The 7,353-nt window shown below is 41.8% G+C and overlaps 1 protein-coding gene across 3 annotated transcripts in view; it reads left to right on the top strand.

Moving 5' to 3' along the window:
- MRPS6 (mitochondrial ribosomal protein S6) overlaps positions 1-7,353 on the top strand; it is a 46,034-nt gene that overhangs the window by 22,765 nt on the left and 15,916 nt on the right. The window lies entirely within an intron of this gene.

Genomic DNA, 7,353 nt, shown 5'->3' with positions numbered 1-7,353 from the left:
AGCAGAGCTTCTTGCCTGCAGACTTAGTGTGGATTTGTGATTTCTGTGAGAGAGTGGAACCCTTGTGTTTTTATTAGTTAGCTGTTAATTAATTGGTTATCTAATTAGCTTATTAGGTGATTATTCAGTGAGCAGCTTTCTATTTCATTGATTTTAAAGGAGGTTCAAGAAGCCTTTGTCACCAGCTGGTTCTATTTGCGTTAATTAGCAATCACTCTCTCAACCCCCAATTTGTGGACGCTTGAGACCTTAATATTTCTTTGGGTGTGGAGTCCTGGCCCAGGCAAGTTGTGGGCACGTTTTGCAAATGCTGCAGCAGCATTTATTTTGAGGGTGCACTGGAAAAACTGAAGGAGATGGTGGTAATGAGTACTCTTTGCCTATTGGCGCTAAAGTGAATTCTCCCTCCTTGGATGTGGTTGCCCTAGTTTGTGCTGTGTGTGTGTTGTGCCAGGAAAGTCAGCGTGGCAGAAAGTTTGAATTCTGTGCTTTTTTCCCCCTGCCTGCCTACTAAGTGCGTTTAATCAGGGTGTAATTTGCAATTTTTTTTTTTGATTTTTTTTTTTTTGAGGAGTATGTAGACTGATAGGGATAAGGTGATGCTTTGATTTCATGGCTGTCATGCTTATAACCCCTGAGCTAGTCAATTATTTTTAATGCTTACCTAAACCATGAAACTGTTTTTGTAAATCAGCTTTGAACATCTCTGTACATGTATGTGTGTATTTAAATATACGTGTTGTGCATAGGAGAGTTTCACCAAGAAATTACCAAGTTTCAGTTTCACTTCTGCACACCAACTGGTCGAAACAGTGTGATTTCCACCCTACGTGCTATTCTGGGTCAGAGTCAAGGACAGTTAATTTTCTGCAAAAGCAGGAGGATTTTAAACCTATGGCCATGGTTCCACGCATTTGTAAAGTTTATTACTTATTCAGTGTTTTTCTTAGTCCTGACATTTGTTATATTAGCACTAAGTGTGACATTGATGGGGTATAACAGCTAAATATTAGGAATCAGATCTGTTCTAGTCTTTAAGTCTAGTCTTTAATATTTCTTTCACTTAAGGGCTTAGACTAGTCTGGTGCTAACGGTACACCCTCACTCTAGAGTGTTTGGGGCTTCATGGGAATATATCCCAAGACTTGATGGCTACAATGGGTGCTTTGGATGGTTGCATGTAATTCTTCAAGGACTGGGCTCTTGCTGGAGCTCTGAGGCTGGAAGCCTTTGACCAGGAAATGTTAAAATTAACAGTCTGTGGCCTTTGCAGCTGTGACTCTCTACCAAACTGGTGTTTGCCTTCTGTAAGGTGTGCAGTGCCAGCCTCCTTCGCTGCTGCGCACATTTCCCCCAATTACAGAAGTGTGAAAGCTGACTTGAAAAATACCTAGCGTGCTGGAAGTGTCCGGTGTAGTTACACTGAAAGAATCCCTGTGGGTTTTGAGCTGCCTGTGCGTGTGCTGTGTCAGACAGCGAGGTGGTCCCCGTGGGGAAAAGTACCAGGCTCAGTGTCACCTATTCGGGGCTGACAGGGAGGCAGCCAGCGTTGTAAATGCTTGTGATGTTGTGTGCTGTTTGCAACACAGCGAAACCCTTCTTGCTCATGATCCCTCTGACTTTGTCCCTGAAGTGTCCAGGACAGCAAAGTCACAGCAGCCATGTGACAGTGGTTTGATTCACCTCCCTCCCCTGACTTGCACAGAGGCTAAGGATTCGAGGTGATGGGCAGCTGAAGGAATTGCTCAGCTGTGCGTGTTCAGGCAGCCTTTTCCTTTCAAACACTGATGGTAAGGGGGACGAATGGTTTTGGCTTACCTTGGAATAGCAGCCATCACTTTTGGACCCCTTCTGTCAGTTTCTGTAAGTCTACCAAGCTGTTGTTAAATGTGTGTAAAGAAGAAAATTAGAGAAAATACTAGGGGAGCAAGATATGGACGCATACACACAGTGAAAAGTAAGGAGATGGAAACAAGGATGAGAGGAGAGATACTGGAAGAAAGTGCTTTTCTAAGAATAGATATCTTAACCCAGAATTAAAATTCTTACTTGAAATTAGTCTTGTCTTGTGAAATTTGACAACATAGATGACATTCTTGGGAAGTATGTAAGTCGCAATTTAAGTCTGCGGGGTAGTATGAATAGCCAGTTGTGTTAGCAGCAGCCTATTTTTGTAGGAATTACGTCTTATTAAACATCATAACAAGTAAAATTGCACCAAAGGACCTCTTATCCAGAGAAGCCATAACCAGCTTTCTCAAGAAAGCAGTAAGCTTTAACTCAGCTGTGATATTGGAAGATGGGGAGGAGGAAAGAACAAAACTCTTCTCTCTGTGGTGTTTAAAATCCTGATGACGTCTAAAAATACTGTCGCGAACTGAATTTCATACTTGTCTAAGGATGACGTGATGCAGATCTTTTTTAGATTAGGCTGGGCAGCTTAGTTTGGCTTTATGTTGCTCATCTCAAGGCTTTTTGAAGGTGGAGGCTGGGCAATTCCGAACCAAAAGCTTGAGGAATCAAAAGGAAAGTTTGTGAAGTCAGAAGAAGTTTCAGTTTTGTTTTATTATTATTATTTTTTATTTGGCAGTTGATAGCTCTGGGGACGAGACTTGATTACCCAAATGGGCAAATAGTGCAACCACTTACCCACTCTTAATGTCCTCAGGTGGAGGTTTACCAATGAGAGGTACTGGGATGGTAGAAGAAGCTTCTTGACTGTGGTTTCAGCTTCTGTATCACAAAATTGCAGAAGACTTCAGTTCTTCTCACTTCCCCCATTTTCTGTTCTTACTGTTAACTTTTTGTTCCGTTCATTAGAATGCATTTGCTTTTTCATGTTAAACGTGACAAATATGGAAACAATAGGAATTGTAGGTGAATGTGTGTGCATGCACATGCACATTTCAAACACCGCAGAGAAAAGGCTTTTGGGAATAACTCCCAACGTGCTTTTTTCCTTTTTTTTTTTTTTTTCTTTTTACCATTTGAGCCTATTTAAGCTTAATGAATATTTAAAATAAACCTGATGAAATGTTCTTCATGACTTTTAGATATGGAGTACAAGGCTTACTTGTAGTTTCTGGTAAGTAGACTTTAGCTGATCAGGAACATTAGATTGAAGTCTGTGTTGTAATTTATTGTGATTGAGAGGAAGAGGGTAAGTTTCTAGGTGGCATTGTAACAAAGATGGCTCTCCAGTAGTATCCAATTATTAAGTTCAATGTTTCTAATAATAAACCACTGAAGTGGCCCTGCATCACTGGGGATTTGGTTATAGTTGGCCAAGATGTTCAGTTCAGATTTAGAAGACACCTTCTAGAATTCTTTTTAGAAATTATAAGAGTTGACGCTTTCTAAAATGAACTAGTTGTAAGCTAAGTTCAGTGGTGAGACTAAAGTGTTAAATTCACTGAAACTTGGTCTTTATTTGGAACTTGTATTCATTGTGTTTTAGTTCAGTTTTGTAGCTTTAATAACTTGCTTTGATCTTAAACATTGGGTTAAAAATATTGTGGAATTTAGGTTCTTTGAAGAATAAAGGTGGATTTGGGGACAGAAGAGAGATTAGCAGCACTTTGTCTTTAAAAGTTGCTTCCTTTGCATCCAAGTCCCTGGGCTTCACATTTGCATCAGGTGAAGTTGATAATGCCTTGGCTTACTCTCCGCTAAAATACAATTAGAGAGCTGTTTTTGGGGGAATGCAGTGCTGCATTTAATTCAGACAGGGATGATGTTGGTCACTCCCCCAAACTTATCTTCAGAGACTTGCCATCTATAACTTCACTGTTTTCCAAATCCATTTCTAGAACAGTATCATGCCTTCTTGACTAGTAAATTTTTGGTGAAAATATCATCCTTGGTTTTGTCATTTGTTCCTTGTTCTCTGTCTGGAAAATTACACCATCATAGTCAGAGAAATCAGTTCCTACCTAGTGCTGCTCTATGCCCACCTTCCCCTAGATAGTTCCTTCCTCACCCCTGCCTGGCTCTGAACTTCGAATGAGGTGTCTGGAGTCCTGGTTCTTGTTGCTTGCTTTCCAGAGACCCTGCCTATTATGCTCAGAAGCTGCATGCAGATCATTTTTAGGATGGGTGCAGCAAACCTAGCACGCTTTTTGTTCACTTGATCTACCACTTTGATTTTTTTTTTTTTTTAATCCTACGTGTCCTTCCACGGTTGTACTCTACTCGCTGCTGCTACTCCGTGTTGTTTGTGCTTTTACGGTAATTGCAGCTTTGCATCTTGCACCGGGACTTCAAGTTTGATCCCTAAGCAGATAAAGAACTAACCTGTCATGAGCTGGCTTGTATGCCCAGTACGTTTTTTTTGCTAATATTAGCGCTATTTTGTTCTTTGCTGTCCATTCTCAACCTGCTGATTGGTTTTTCATCTGTCTGCTGCCTCTTGTTGTGTACTAAGAGAGGGTGCGAGAGTTGAGTGACTCTCCAGCTTCCCCTTGTTCCTCATTGTAAAGTTCATCATCTTTCTTTCTTGTTGATCTTGGCAAGTTCACAAACTTATGTGTTTTTATCATATTCGCTAATAAGTTTTTAGTATTTAATTACGTATTCAGTAATGATATGGACATGTTTTCCAGTTTTACTGCTTTTGAATTGCAGTTTTTAAACATAGTTTTTTTGCATTCTTTAATTTCCGCCTCAATGAGTAGTCGCAGAAGAACTTTAACTGTTTAATAACCAAAAATACACAGTTTTATGCTACTACTACTACGCTGAAGGGAATTTGAAGACTGCTGGATTCCTTTTTGTTTGTTATTTTGAAGAGGTGTGCCCACTGGTTTTTAAATGCTGTCGATAAACTGAGTGAGTAGTCAGAAGGACGTGAGTATAGTCCTAACTGACCCTAAAACTAGGCCTTTGGTGTCTGTTTCCTGTTCTACCTCTGAAGAAAGACTCTTTTAGGAGGAGAACCCTGGTGGCTTGAGAAAGCTTCTTTTTTAGCCAGTTCTGTTTATTTCTATTCTTCTGACATCGTCTCTCGAGCTCCCTCTGGCCAGCTCACTAGGTGGGACATGGAGCAGTGGTGCGATCTTTTTAGGTGGCTCTAATTACAGCCACAGAGTTGTCCTTTCCTTTAGGATCGAGCGGGTGGCTCCTTGGTTTTTAGGAGACATCAGCATTACAAAAGCTTTATTTCATGCTTTTACCAATTTTCTGGTCTTTCTCAGCGATGCTTCTGGTAGCTTCATAGCTGATGAGCTCATCTTCATTTGGTCTCCAGTAGAGCAAAGGATACTTTGCCATCAGTATATTGCCTTTATTTTATTTTTTTTACTTGCTGGTTGCCACGTGAGTTCTTTACAACTGCTAGAAACTGTACTATAGTTTTTACTCCTTCTGGTGGTGTATAACAACTTCACAAAGAGGTTGTTGGAGCTGTGTTTTGGTACTCATTGGTTATTGCTGTGCGTTTGCAGCTTTGCTCTTGGGTGACAATTGGCTGGGTGCCCCCCACCTGTTCCCATTTTTGCAATCGCTTGAGATCCTGAAGAAGTCTGTGCATTAAATAGCTTTTTGTTTCCTCGTGACATTTATGATACACTGTAAAGAGCAACAAAGGACATACCATACAGCTGAAGATCTACCCAAACCAACCTTTGACATGGGGTGGCTTTGGGTTGCATGGAAGAAGGGGTGCAGTGTAGACAGGCCTCATTAACTTGGGCATCAGTCAGCACGGGTTTGCATAGAGGCATTTTGCTTTGGCAGGTGGTGGTGATGGTGGTAATGCTGTATGAATATGACCAAATGCCTTCCAGAGCCAGGTTGGCCTATTCGTACGGTGTGATGCCATCTTGTGCTATGGGGATTTACCATCAGGCACTTGATCTTACAGCCTGCCCCCTATGACTGGACAGAAGAAAGACTGGTGAGGAGAAAGGGACAAGCTGTAGGTATGGGGAAATGCCTAGGGAATGGTATGCGGCTGTGGTTTTTGTGATATATGGGGCTGTGCATAGCCTCTGGGGCCGCGGGAATAGCAGCGTTTCAAGTAAACTTAGCTGGATTATTTGTGGAAAGACGCCTGCTGATCTTGTGGCCTTGGCAGCAGCAGCACCAGGTTCACCCTGGTAAGTGTGGCCACAGCATTCCTCATCTCTGGAGACAGCCAGCCCTACACAGAAAGTGTCTTTTATAACGTGCCTCTGCTGTTTTTGCTTGGTCAGCCAGCTACAGGCTTGACTTGCTAGTTGACACGTTTGCTCTGGGCCGCTCTGAGTTTAAAAAGTGCAGGGCAGAGGGGTGAGGAAGGTTGATCCATGGATAATTGTCCTTCAGTTATGTTTTCCAGGGGCAGTTTTCCAAGTAAATGCACTTGGAAAGTCCGCAGCGACTTCCCCTGTCTTCCTTTCACAGCTTTGGTAGGCTCAGTAGATCTGTACCTCTGAGAATAAGGTAACTCACTCATGACCAAACGATGGGGAACTGAGTTCGCTAATGAAGTTCATCAAGTTCACTAAGGATGAACCCATTCGAAAGGGCTTGATTATGCACCCAGGAGGGCAAACAAGAGCTAGAATTACATACCAAGGTTTACACACTCTTTCTAGCACTTCCTGCTCTCCAACATGGGTATTCTGGCACCAACTGCCATTTTCTCCTGCCTTTTTTTTCTTTTTTTTTTTTTCCTTTCCCCTCCTTGTTTCCCCATATCTGTGGTACTGGAATTGCTGCTGGCTGTTCAGGAAAAAAATGTTGTGGCTCCTGGGTTGGGAGCCAGGCAATACCATTTCCTATGTCCTCAGCTGGTCTGGCTCTGAGGCAAACCAAGGAACCTGTGTCTGTGGATATTATGGTTAGCAAAGGCTAGCCTATATATAGTTTGGTTGATGGCTTTAGGCAAGCTATGATAAACCATGATCTTTTTTGGAGAGGAGGAATGAGAGGGATTACAGTGACAAGCTTTCAAAACCAACAGTTTATGTTTTCAAAGTACTTCCACAAATGGGGAGGTTGCAAAAAAGCGTAATATTTTACAATCCTGAATGTAGAAATCTGTGGCTTTCTTTTCTTGTTCTTTTTGTTTTGTTTTGTTTTTAAATGTATAGGACTTTGTCTTAGGCTTCATTGTGTTTAGAAACTGCACATCATGTTGGACATGCTGCCACTCAGGGAATGTGCTGATCTGTTGGCATGTATAAAAGAGACGAAAAGCTTATGTGTCATTTGAGGGTAGGAGGGATGCAGAAGAATAAGCTTATCCAACACCGTTTAACTCAAATATGCACGGTTGTTATAGCAGGGTATGTCAAACAAGTCCACAGCTGGACGTACAGCTGCTTGTGTAAAGGTCTCAATCAATTACGGTTGCTTTCAACCAGAGCTCTT

The sequence above is a fragment of the Anas acuta genome, chromosome 1 (assembly GCF_963932015.1).
Source record: "Anas acuta chromosome 1, bAnaAcu1.1, whole genome shotgun sequence".
NCBI classification, from domain to species: Eukaryota; Metazoa; Chordata; class Aves; order Anseriformes; family Anatidae; genus Anas; species Anas acuta.
Note: the sequence above shows the minus strand (reverse complement) of the source record. Positions and strands in the feature narration are given on the sequence as shown.